The following is a 13,531-nucleotide window of genomic DNA, read 5'->3' on the forward strand; positions in this document are numbered from 1 at the left end:
ACTATTCCAAAGTTTGTAGTGGGACTTTGGTTTGGAGAGCTTGCTGAGGAGTACCTGGTGGAAGTAGCAGGAGGATGTCCAGCTGTCCTATGGTATTGTGAGTTTTTCCCTCTTACTGGAGAATACCCTGTAGAAGTTGGAGGAGGGTGTCCAGCTGTCCTATGGTATTGTGAGTTTTTCTCCCTCACTGAAGAGTGCCCAGTGGATATCAGAAGGAGGCAACTGATGATCCTCTGGCATTGTGAGTATTGCCTGGACTTCAGAATCTTAGTGACTGTGTACCACGCTCAGCTCTACAACAAGGCTCTAAATTAATTTTCATTCAGAAGAGATCTTTGTAGGAACTTAGTGTCATTTAGCTCCTATGCTTTATGACTTCTTTTTTGGTATCCTGTGTTCCCCTCACCTCCATCCAAGTTTAAGCAGCAATAAAAGACATTCCCTGGACTACTTATCAAGCCATAGAGTTTGGAAAATTCTGTATGCCCGGCTGTCTCCACACCAACCAATCAAAATATAGCGTTACATTAACATTTGGCTTTCATTGACTTCAATCATGGGGCTCGGATTCGGTACAGTAATGTTTGGCTCGTCCCTAGTAGAGTGTTACCTTATAGTCTGTTCTGTACATAATGTTCCAGCTGTTGCTATTTTCCAAATTGGCAATTCTATGGTAAATACACAAACGTGTTTCTTTTGCAGATGAAATGTTTATTTTATTTATCTGGCTACAAAAGAAATGACTGGAAGTCTGACTAGGGGTGCGGCTGGGTTGGGTTTGTTGCTATCTCAAAAGTTCGGAAGGTACGTACTTTGCCTTAAAAACTGAGCTCCAGGCACCAAAAAAAAAAAGAACTCACCCTTTAATCTAGTTACATTATCATTAAAAAATCATTTGAAGTGTATTTCCAAATACTGCCAGTTCAGCTGAAGTTCAGCCATAGTACATTGCTTATGACGATGTTCGTAGAACTGCTGCCTATAGACATGAAAGAAGAACTTGAGTGTAAGCAAAAACCTTTTTGTAGATTTATAATTTCAAATCATATAATACATATTCAGTTCTCTTACCGGCAAGAAAATTGTTAAATCAGTGAGGCACCTTACACACGTTGGAGTTCACCTGCTCAGCGGTGGACCTTTCCAATGATCCCCACTAAGCAGACGCATGACAGGTCCATGTCCATTCCACTTTCGCAGAGCGGACACAAATACAGCCCGCTCTCCTCTATGGGCGGTTGGATGTAAAGGGACTGCCTGTCCATTTACAACCAACTGTCATCAGATCCAAACCGCCGGATCCGTTTTGTCTGTTTTTAGTGGATAGGGTAGAATCAGATGTTGGCGGGTGTCCACAGACACATGTCTCCGCTGACTCCCGCCACTCCATAGAGGAGACTGGAGGGTCCGATCGGGTCCACCTGAAAAACTGACAGGCGGACGGTCCAGTCAGTTTTAGAAGTACACAGCCTACACAGCCAGCACTTCATCTGCGCCACCCCCCCCCCCTTCCTCCAGTAAATAGTACCGCCCAGGGCATTTGCCCCTTCTTTTTTTAAGGGCCCCCTGCAGGTTCATGCCCTAATGTGCTAGTATGCCCCACTGTACCTACTACAGATAAGTCTTAGTATAGGCGCATCTACAGGTACAAGTTAAAGATGAGTGTTGACTACTGCTTTAAAGCCCAAAGGGAACAAAGTAAATAAATATATAAAAAATATCCTTGCAATGCCACCCCTCCCCCATTTTTGTCTTAGGAGTAGGTGGGGGATTTGGGCTAAGAAGGGAAACTGAGGGGGGGTGTGACTTGGGGAATGTCAATGCAGCTGCAGTAGTCAACTACACACTGTGCAGATCAAGGCTGTGCCTGTAAGGGAATCCGGTCCCAGCTATGTGCTGTTTGAGGAGGAGATCTTCTGAGTGCCCAGGCTGTGTGCAGTACGCGCACTGGAGGAGGAGCTTTGCTGAGTGCCCTGCCAGTGTGACCCTGTCCTCTTCTCTGCTGACCACTGTTTTCTGCCCTACTGGCCCCTGTGCCCTGCCCAGCTGACCCCTTTTCTCTGCCCCGCTGACCCCTATCCTCTGCTCTGCCGACTCCTTTCCTCTGCCCTGCTGACACCCTTTTCTCTTCTCTGCTGACCCATATCCTCTGCTCTGCTGACCCCCTTTCCTCTGCCCTGCTGATCCCCTTTCCTCTGCCCTCCTGACACCCTTTCCTCTGCCATGCTGACATCCTTTTCTCTGCCCTGCTGACACCCTTTCCCCTGCCCTGCTGACCCCTTTCCTCTGCCCTGCTGACCCATATCATCTTCCTTGCTGACCCCCTTTCCTCTGCCCCGCTGATCCCCTTTCCTCTGCCCTCCTGACCCCCTTTCCTCTGTCTTGCTGATCCCCTTTCCTCTGCCCTGCTGACACCCTTTCCTCTGCCCCGCTGACCCCTTTCCTATGCCCTGCTGATCCCCTGTACCCTGCCCAGCTGACCCCTTTTCTCTGCCCCGCTGACCCCTATCCACTGTTATGCCGACCCCTTTCCTCTGCCCTGCTAACACCCTTTTCTCTGCCCTGCTGTCCCATATCCTCGGCTCTGCTGACCCTCTTTCCTCTGCCCTGTTGATCCCCTTTTCTCTGCCATGCTGACACCCTTTCCCCTGCCCTGCTGACCCCTTTCCTCTGCCCTGATGACCCCTTTCCTCTGCCCTGATGACCCCTTTCCTCTGCCCTGATGACCCATATCCTCTTCCTTGCTGACCCCTGTTCTCTGACCTCCTGGAAGTGTGTGAGAGCACAGTGGGCAGACATTAAGGAAGCATTACTAATCATAGCTGAAGGGGGAATAAAATAAAAAGTCCCCTGGTATAGAATATATGCCTCATTATCGGTTCTCACATTGAGTAGATTAGGACTGCGTAATACAGAGCAGCCTAGTATTAAACTCCTATGTATATTTGCACAAGTATACAACTGAGACCTCTGCTAATACAGCCATTGACATGGTGAGGGATTGCAATGGCCACACTCAATTCAGATTTTTTCCTAATTACTTCCAAGCTTATTTAAGGAGTTAAAGTGGATCTATATTCTAGTGCCAAGTCTGCTTCACCTAGTCAGACTGGTATTATGGAAGGAGGGTAGAGAAATCAAAGCATGATCTGAAAAATCAGGTCCAAATGTGGGTCACAAGCTACATGCATCTGTATATACGTAAATATGCTTGCAAAGACAAGACAGGACAAAGCTGACACAACTCTGTCCAGCCTCTCCCCTCAGCAACCGATCACTGCAATAGTAATCTATTGCTGCAAATACCAGCAAGCAACAAATCACCATGATAGGTAATATGTTGCTGCAGAGGTGCACGAGAGGGGGAAGCTAGATCAGCTTTCAAAAAAAGTTAAAAACAAAATAAAAAAAAATTAAAAACTATAATACAAAAGTTAAAACTAAATTCTGGGCAATTTTTACATAATTACATTTGGCCAGCTTAGACCTACACTATATTGTCAAAAGTATTGGGACGCTTGCCTTTACACACACATGAACTTTAATGGCATCCCAGTCTCAGTCCGTAGGGTTCAATATTGAGTTGGCCTGCCCTTTGCAGCTATAACAGCTTCAACACTTCTGGGAAGGCTGTCCACAAGGTTTAGGAGTGTGTCTATGGGAATGTTTGACCATTCTTTCAGAAGTCCATTTGTGAGGTCAGGCAAGAAGGCCTGGCTCGCAGACTCCGCTCTAATTAACCCCAAAGGTGTTCTATCAGGTTGAGGTCAGGACTCTGTGCAGGATAGTCAAGTTCCTCCACTCCAAACCCGCTCATTCATGTCTTTTATGGACCTTGCTTTGTGCACTGGTCCAAAATACTAAGACTGGGATGACATTAAAGTTCATGTGTAAAGGCAGGCGTCCCAATACTTTTGGCAATATAGTGTATGCATTTATGTATGTGCCATACCTTTGAGATCCCTGTGGAAGCTTTAAATCATTGTGGTGGGCATCACTACTTCAGTAATCTCTACTAGCTTCTATTAGATACTGTGCTGAACAACTGCCCTGCTACATTATAGAAACAGGAGGTTGCTCGCCCATTCAGGGAGCACTTTGCATTTTCTCAGTGAATGCAAAGCATTCTCTGATTGGATGAGGTGGAGAGAGGCGTGGAGGTGTTGTCACAAACTGGAACTTAACGGGCCAGTGTCCATGTGCCAACGCATCTTGACATCCCCAAAGCCATGCATCTCAGGCCACTTCCCTGCTTCCACTCCCAGTTGTTTGAACCATATCGGCATCCAAATACAGATAACAAATGTAATAATATTAGAAAATATAACAAGAATACTTAAACAAAGATACTGTTTCGCTACGGAGTCCCATCTGCTTGTACGGCATGGCACAGATGACACATGCATGATAGCAAGCTCTGAGACAAGACTGAATATTTCACTTTTTTAGCTGTACATATAGGACTCTTGTGTAAGGAAGCAGTCAACTCCCGGGCAACTCCCCTTGCAAGCAATATGACCTTCTAAGGACTTGGTCAGTTTAAAATGACATTCCTTTGGTATGGAGTCAGCTAAAGTAACCGGGATATTGGAGGTTTTCTTTCTTAGATATCGTGAGACAGCTATGCAATTTCCCCATCAATAGGTAAGTTTAAATTGGAGGACCTAGAGAAGAATAATTTTTGCTACCTAACTATTGAGCTTACTTCAGCTTAAAACGACTAAAGGTCCACTAATAGACATGCCAGTCTGTGGACAAAGATCCCTATTACCTGCAAGAACAAAATAAGAAATTGGTTCATTTGACTTTAGCTGGTGTCAGCTTGGCTGCAGTACAGACGGGTCTACCACGCACGGTTCATATAAACTGTGTTTGGATCTAAAGCAGCCAAGTGAGAGCGTCTAAGATCGATATTCATACTGGGGGGGCTACGGATAGGTTAGCTTCTGCTATTTTAACCATAATAACAAGGTGAGGAGCAATTTTTGGCGACTCAATACCTGCTCGGAAAGCGGATGGCTTCTCGCTGCAATTTTGGAGTTTAACGAAGCTTGTTAAAAGGCCAGCGTCTTGGTGCCGGGCGAGAGTTATGAATTTTCAGGAGTTTTCGTAGGAGAACTTTCTTTTAAGGTCACCGGCTCCATTGAAGTGGCAGCAGTCAACCAGATCCAGTCAGCGAACCTTGTAAGTTGTGATGAGATGAAGTTTTTACGGTTTAAAGTTGAACTCTGGGGCAAGCAAATATTGTCTAAATCCATTCATCGTGTGTATTCTTCCTTGAATCTTGGTGTGCTTTGTGCATTTCTTCCAGATCTTTGCAGTAATCCAGAATGAAGCATTGAAGCTTCTTGTAATAAAGTCCAGTCACTGCTGCTCCCTCTCCTTGTGCAGGGTGACTGGTCTTGTCTCCACCCCCTTGGAGGCAGGTGTAGTTAGCTAGCCTGCCACTAGGTGGCTTTGTGCCATAAAAGTGTTTGGTTACAGCAGACAGTGTCATCAGGTGCTAGGCCCATTTTGTGTAGAACTTTTCTGCAGTGAAATTATTGGTGAGTCAGTGACCAGTTATAAGCCAAGTTGGTCAAAAGGGGCAGAGCAGGGGGGTGGGACTTTAAATGAAGCACGTGGTTTGCAAGAAAAATAAATAGATGAACATAGTTGAAATTTATTAGTTGCATGCCATATGGTACACATAATGATATCAAATAGAAACACATGAATTGATAAAATGGTAATACAGTACAAAGATAATACTTGGATATCACGAATTATGGCAGACAAAAAAATTGAAAGTTCACCAAAAGCAAAATTGTAATTGTAATAGAATCATAATATTTGATAGAACTTGCAAAGCCTATGGCCTCATTGATCCCGACTTGAATATGAATATGTATGTAGGTATAGATGAAGATTTGACAAGAAGGCATGCGTTTCGTGTCTGGGGGGGGGCACTCATCAGGAGCAAGCAACATGATGGACCTATAAATAAGAATATTTACTTAGATGAGATGATAGGAACAAATGTGAACAGAGGAGGTGGGGGTGCAATCCCCCCAACCAATGCAGGTTGACTCACTGTGGTTCATATGGTGATGGTGTAGTGTCCGGCATAATAAGCCATCCAAAAGTGCCAAGCCAAGTTGGGAAGAGCCATAGTACACTTGGGGAACTGGAGTCAAATACCCCACATTTTTAACATACACGTGGAGGCTCTGTAAACCAGTGGCGGCCCGTCCATTAGGGGCCCATCCATGTGTCAGGCCCCCTAATCTAAATTCAGGGCGCCGGATGTATGGATTCCAATGGGGAGTGGGTTTTTTTTTTAAAGCACTTGATTAGAGCCAGAGGCTCTAATAGACTTCAAAAAAGGGTGGGCTCCAGGCAGAGAACACTGCTCTCCAAGCCCACCAAGTTGTGTGATAATAGCGAATGAATATTCACTATTGTCACACTGAATCTCCTCCCCACCAAGCAGGAAGCCGGTCCTGAGACCCGTTCCTCGATTGGCCAAAACATCAGGCAATCCTATCGGACGCCTCAAGGAAACATCACAAGAGTAGTGCAACGTTTCAGATCCTAATGGACCATAACAAGGAGAGAGGAGGAGGGAGGAGACTTGGAGGTTGTCGGAGGAGACGCAGGGGGCGAAGATGCCGCCCGGAGGGAAACGCTGCCTGCGGGTAAGTGCGGGGCTCATCGACCGACCGATGGTTGTGGTGGTTGTGTGCAGACCCAACCGACCCATGGGGGTGCGGGTAACCCGACCGAAAAGGGGGGATATGGCTGTGGGTAAGTTGTTTGCCACTAGCCACCCCCCCTCCTCAAATATACCATCAGTCGCCAATGCTGTAAAGGGTAGGAGGCCGGGGAAGAGTGGACCTGCACCCAAGAGAGTCAGCTGTAGACATTCAGACCCCAATAGAAGTAGGGGCTAAGGAAGATTGCAAAAGGCCATCTAGGCCAGACCCTCAGTTCCCTGAGTGAGGCTGCTACCCTGGAGGGTCCTAGGAGAGGCATACCAATGGAGGAAGTGACTATAGATAGCAGCAATGACTACTGTGAGTACTAAGTACTGGGTCTAAGGAAAGACTGTTAGGGGGAGATGGCTGCTAAAAGTGTTATGCTTTCACATGTGACTACTGTGTCAAGCAACTCCGGAATATACTGCGATGTGGCTGCTATGCCATCCCCTGAATTCCTTCAGTAAATGCAGCAACTCTACTTATTTGTGTGGGCATTTTTTCCTTGGGCTATAAAGGTCAACGGCTGGGAATGTCATTTGGAGGCCTTTAGCATGGGACCGGGCACAAAATGGCAGAGGTTCAGCTTCAACAGGATGGGCAGTGTTCTAGTGGGATGGGACTGGAGGAAGCTGCTGGTTGCTGCTGCTCTTTCAAATGTGGCCTGGGAAATGGGGTATGTATATGGCTCAGATGCAACAATACATGATCACAGATAAAAAAAACAACAATATGACATCTGAAAACAATGTAAGAATGACAAAAATAAATGTATGATATATATATATATATATATATATATATATATATATATATATATATATATATATATAATTTTAATGGTAGGTTTATTTTAACAGTGAGAGACAGAAAGACAGAATAACAACAAAAATATCCAGAAAAAAGCATTTCAAAATAGTTATAAATTGATTTGCATTTTAATGAGTGAAATAAGTATTTGATCCCCCATCAGTCAGCAAGATTTCTGGCTCCCATGTGTCTCCTTTACAGGTAACAAGCTGAGATTAGGAACACTCTCTTAAAGGGAGTGCTCCTAATCTCAGCTTGTTACCTTTATAAAAGACACCTGTCCACAGAAGCAATCAATCAGATTCCAATCTCTTCACCATGGCCAAGACCAAAGAGTTGTCCAAGGATGTCAGGGACAAGATTGTCAGGGAGAAGACCTATACAAGGCTGGAATGGGCTACAAGACCATCGCCAAGCTGCTTGGTGAGAGGGTGACAACAATTGGTGCGATTATTCGCAAATGGAAGAAACGCAAAATAACTGTCAATCTCTCTCGGTCTGGGGCTCCATGCAAGATCTCACCTTGTGGAGTTTCAATGATCATGAGAACGATGAGGAATCAGCCCAGAACTACTCAGGAGAATCCTGTCGATGATCTCAAGGCAGCTGGGACCATAGTCACCAAGAAAACAATTGATAACACACTACGCCGTGAAGGACTGAAATCCTGCAGCGCCCGCAAGGTCCCCCTGCTCAAGAAAGCACATGTACAGGCCTGTCTGAAGCTTGTTAATGAACATCTCAATTGTTCAGAGGAGTACTGGGTGAAAGTGTTGTGGTCAGATGAGACCAATTTTGAGCTCTTTGGTATCAACTCAACTCGCTGTGTTTAGAGGAGGAGGAATGCTGCCTATGACCCCAAACATGGAGGTGAAAACATTATGCTTTGGGGGTGTTTTTCTGCTAAAGGGGATGATGGACGGGGCCATGTACCGTCAAATCTTGGGTGAGAACCTCCTTCCCTCAGCCAGGGTATTGAAAATGGGTCATGGATGGGTATTTCAGCATAACAATGACCCAAAAAACATGACCAAGGAAACAAAGGAGAGGCTTAAGAAGAAGCACATTAAGGTCCTGGAGTGGCCTAGCCAGTCTCCAGACCTTAATCCCATAGAAAATATGTTGATGGAGCTGAAGGTTCGAGTTACCAAACGTCAGCCTCAAAACCTTAATGACTTGTAGAGGATCTGCAAAAAGGAGTGGGACAAAATCCCTCCTGAGATGTGTGCAAACCTGGTGGCCATCTACAAGAAACATCTGACCTCTGATTGCCAACAAGTGTTTTGCAACCAAGTACTAAGTCATGTTTTGCGAAGGGGTTAAATACTTATTTCACTCGATAAAATGCAAATCAATGTATAACTTTTTTGAAATGCGTTTTTCTGGATATTTTTGTTGTTCTTCTGTTTCTCACTGTTAAAATAAACCTACCATTAAAATTATAGACTGACCATTTTTTTGTCAGGGGATCAACTACTTTTTTCCCTCACTGTATATATATATATATATATATATATATATATATATATATATATATACATATACACACACACACACACACACATATATATATATATATATATACACACACACACACACACACATATATATATATTTATATATATATATATATATATAAAAATAAAACGTAGACATATACCCCAGTGGCTGTGAGACAACAAGGCTCAGCCTAAACCAGTCTCTAAAGAGTTCACATTAGTCTGTGTTTGAAAATACATTGATATAAAATATTAATCAAAATAATAAACTGTAACAGCCATAATAGCTTTTTAAAATCAAGTATGTGAAAAATAGAAAAATGTATATCCGTCATTGTACCAAACGGTAAAATAAGAAAAAAATTTTTTTTTCGAGAAAATAAACAAAATAAATCAATAAAAATAAGGCAAAGAAATAGATAGCCTATAGAATATAGAATAATTTATTATCTAATATTAAGCTCAGGCCGATCCACTATTAATGTCCAATCATAATTATAATAAAAAACAATAGTGATTATCAAAGTGATGGAGAAAGGAGTGAGAATTCCTATATAGTATGTAATGCCCAGATTATTAAATACTGCTGGAGATTGTAGGAGAATAAAGGGAAGGGAGGATGGGGGCATTATTATTAGCATGTAATCTATAAAAAATGTATCTGCTGTATAACCTATAGAGAAATGAACAGTGGGTCCCATAAAGAGTTTCCCAACGCCACAATATTGCAATATAATATGTACTTACTATGCTGGTGAGAGAGACCACCCACTTTGACTGTATCAGACCATCCAAATGAAAAAAATCCCAGGTGTAAGGATGAACCTGGAAGTAATAATGTAATGATTATTATTCTGTAAATATCACTTATTTACAAGCAACAAATGCGATAATACCACCTCTAATTGATGCATAAATAAGTTGTTTCAAAAGATAATACTAGGCATATAAAGTTTTATAGACCTATATGGAATTCACAGAATGGTGGCAATTTCTACTACCTCATTTATTCCTCCTGCAGAGAGGGTGTCTAGCAGGACAGGAGCAGGGGTAGGGACTTATGCTCTTGGTGCCAATTCTAGCCAATCACCAGGCCTCTCTTACACCCTCCTGGGCCCCTCCCACAGCTCTGCTCTCTGCACAGGCTATGTACAGCACAGCAATGATGTCACTGCACAGAATATGGAATCATTCTGTGTTCAGGCAGCACTTAGGACACCAAGGTCAAATAAAATATTTCATGGACGCCAGACCCAAATAATGGAAAAGCTATAGATGTGCTATGTTTCCAACATCAATATGTATTGAGCGAATCCACTGACATACGGAAGGCACCCACACATTGGACCTGGACATCCAGAGGATATATCCACTTTGGGACCGTTTGGATACTCATCCGCCTGTTATGCAGCCTTTATTACACAGGCTCTAACGATCGTCTGTCCCAATTAGATTCGCTCAATACATATTGATGTTGGAAACATAGCACATCTATAGCTTTTCCATTATTTGGGTCTGGCATCCATGAAATATTTTATTTGACCTTGGTGTCCTAAGTGCTGCCTGAACACAGAATCATTCCACTGGAACTTATACATTTGTAAAACATCTTCAACTCTCAATTCCCTGATGAAGATATGAGAATACTGGAAACGCGTCGGGTATCGGGGCATATCACCCCTAGGAAAGTACATTTAACATTATCATTTTCATCTGTATACCTTTTGCTCTGTTTCTGTATGGAATGTATTTTTTGTATTTTTGTATGTTGTAGACGTTTTCACGTGTTTTTATAGTATACCATTAAAAACATATTTTTTATCTCAAGAGTTGGTGGTCTATTAAAGTCCCACTAAGGGGGGTATTCTTCTTTGGTCTAATACGTGAGGGATGGGACCACCACACTCTACATTTGATATGATGGAAGCCTCTTTCTGTCTGAGGCACAGCTGTGGATTGTATGTGCTGTAGCCCATAAGTCACGCTTCTCCCTCTGTCAGGACTGGAGCTGCTGTGACAGGAAGTGAGGCAGAGCGGCTCTGTGTTCCCCTGCTCGCCCCCCCCCCTTCTCTGGTCAGCAGCATGGGCTGTGGGTGGATACTTCTTAATGCAAAAAAAAATTCTTCTCCTCACCCTTCTCCTGTCAGCAGGGAAGAAGTTAATAGCAGGGGCAGAGGGGGGATTAATAAAGCAGCAGCAGGACCAAAGCAGCTTGCAGAGGAGGACATAGAGTAATAATGTGCAATAATCTCTAGCAACCAATCAGTGAATGGTAATGATGTGCAGTAACCTCTAGCAACCAATGGGTGAGCGGTAATGATGTGCAGTAACTTCTAGAAACCAATGGGTGAGTGTTAATGATGTGCAGTAACTACTGGGAACCAATCGGTGAGCATTAATGATGTACAGTAACCTCAATCAGCCAATGGGGGAGTGGTAATGATGTGCAGCAAGCTCTAGCAACCAAACGGTGAGCATTAAAGATGGCCCTGGGAGAAAGTACAGTAGAAATTATTTTGAATGGAAGAGTCCACTGAAAAGGAAGGATGCACATGTAGCATAACAGGCCCCTGACAGGTCCTGCTACTTGTGCAAAGTTATATTCCAGAACTGCCACAAGCAGCCAGGCATATGGTAGCTTCCCAGTTGCTCTACATAAGAACTAGGTAGGAAATGTCTTTTAGATTTATTGCTTGAAGAACTTGGGTAGGGTATGGGGCGAGCCTTGGAATACTCCAAACCTAGTGCAAAAGGTAACGGAGGACACTCTTTGACTATGGTTTCAGGGTGAAACCTCTCTTGGGTAGTGATGAGTGTACAGCTCAGAAGAACTAAGAGCAAACCTGAGCCAGCAAATCTGGAGCAGTCTCTCCAAGGGTTACCAAGGACAGTCTCTAGGAGCTCTTTCAGGCTTGTACTAACTGTGCCCTGGGTACTTGAATGCTTTTCTGCATTACCAGACAGCTTCTGTAATGTGAGCCTCCGGGTCAGATCCTCTGTGGACTTCCTTCAAACTGCTCCCAGTAACTTTAGGCCCCTTTCACACTGATGGACATGATGACAAAACGCGTCAAGCTTGAATCCCTAATACGTCACTTCTGGCATGAATGTTGGAACAAGCGCTGATCTGCAGACAGCGTTACCCACACAAGCCGATAGCGGCAGGGGGAACAACTATTTGTAGTTGGTTTTTGCAGCATTTTTTAACAGAAAGAAGCTAATGTTTAAATAATAAAGCTTTTAAAGGTTTTTACACGATGAGGAGTCCTCTTCTTATATTTTACATACCTGCACATCTCGGTCCATGAGCGCTACAGTAGCAGATAAGACATCACAGCAGGAGCATTAAGAGGATATCATGGTGGGACAGGCATGTACTGGCCATCGGGACTACAGGGAGTTTCCCGGTGGGCCGATGGCTCAGTGGGCCGATTTCAGTGACAGTGGACCGCCGCCTCCCTCCGGTCCTCTGTCCCCCCCACAGTGCTCACCTCCTCTCCCTGGCTAGTTATGCAGCGCACCTGAATACAGACATGATGCTCAGGGGTCAACACTGAGAAGCTCATCATACGATCCGGAAGGAGGGTGGCCTCACTTTCCTGCCTAATCTTGTCCAATTGGGGGGGGCGCCAAACTGATTCTTTGCCCCAGGTGAAATAATGTCTAACTTCCCCACTGGTACTGCCTATAAGAGAAATAATGTAGAACGGCTAATGGCTAGTGGGGGGGGGCTTGGGTGGCAGGCCGGGGGAGGTGGGTTTGTCCAGCCGGCATGGGAGAGACCTGTCAAAGTGGGCCAGTCTGGATGAAGTCCAGGGCCAAATTTTTGTCCCAGTCTAGCCCTGTGGTGGGATAGGTTCCTCCCCAAGAGACCTAAAGCACAGCTGACTCCTTCCTGCCATAAGGAAGAGGAGTCCAACATATACGGTGAGTGCGGAACCATATAGCCTCACAAGAGGAGGATTAAAAGTCACAGTTGAAGCACGTAGCACAAGAGCACTTTCAAAGACTTTATTTGCACATGCATAATCACGTGTCACTTAATCATTGTAACTAATAGTCACTATATTTATTAGTTATAAGTAGGGATGAGCCGAACACCCCCCTGTTCGGTTCGCACCAGAACATGCGAACAGGAAAAAAGTTTGCTCGAACACGCGAACACCGTTAAAGTCTATGGGACACGAACATGAATAATCAAAAGTGCTAATTTTAAAGGCTTATATGCAAGTTATTGTCATAAAAAGTGTTTGGGGACCTGGGTCCTGCCCCAGGGGACATGGATCAATGCAAAAAAAAGTTTTAAAAACGGCCGTTTTTTCAGGAGCAGTGATTTTAATAATGCTTAAAGTCAAACAATAAAAGTGTAATATCCCTTTAAATTTCGTACCTGGGGGGTGTCTATAGTATGCCTGTAAAGGGGCGCATGTTTCCTGTGTTTAGAACAGTCTGACAGCAAAATGACATTTGGAAGGAAAAAACTCA

General features: G+C 44.1%; 1 protein-coding gene across 1 annotated transcript in view; it reads right to left on the reverse strand.

Annotated features, from left to right (window-relative positions):
- Nucleotides 1–13,531, reverse strand: part of TENM4 (teneurin transmembrane protein 4) — a gene marked incomplete in the record, with an annotated part of 1,986,086 nt that overhangs the window by 1,444,505 nt on the left and 528,050 nt on the right. Inside the window, 1 exon segment of the mRNA XM_073612821.1 lies at nt 9,794–9,871.

Source organism: Aquarana catesbeiana, linkage group LG02, assembly GCF_042186555.1.
Source record: "Aquarana catesbeiana isolate 2022-GZ linkage group LG02, ASM4218655v1, whole genome shotgun sequence".
NCBI classification, from domain to species: domain Eukaryota; kingdom Metazoa; phylum Chordata; class Amphibia; order Anura; family Ranidae; genus Aquarana; species Aquarana catesbeiana.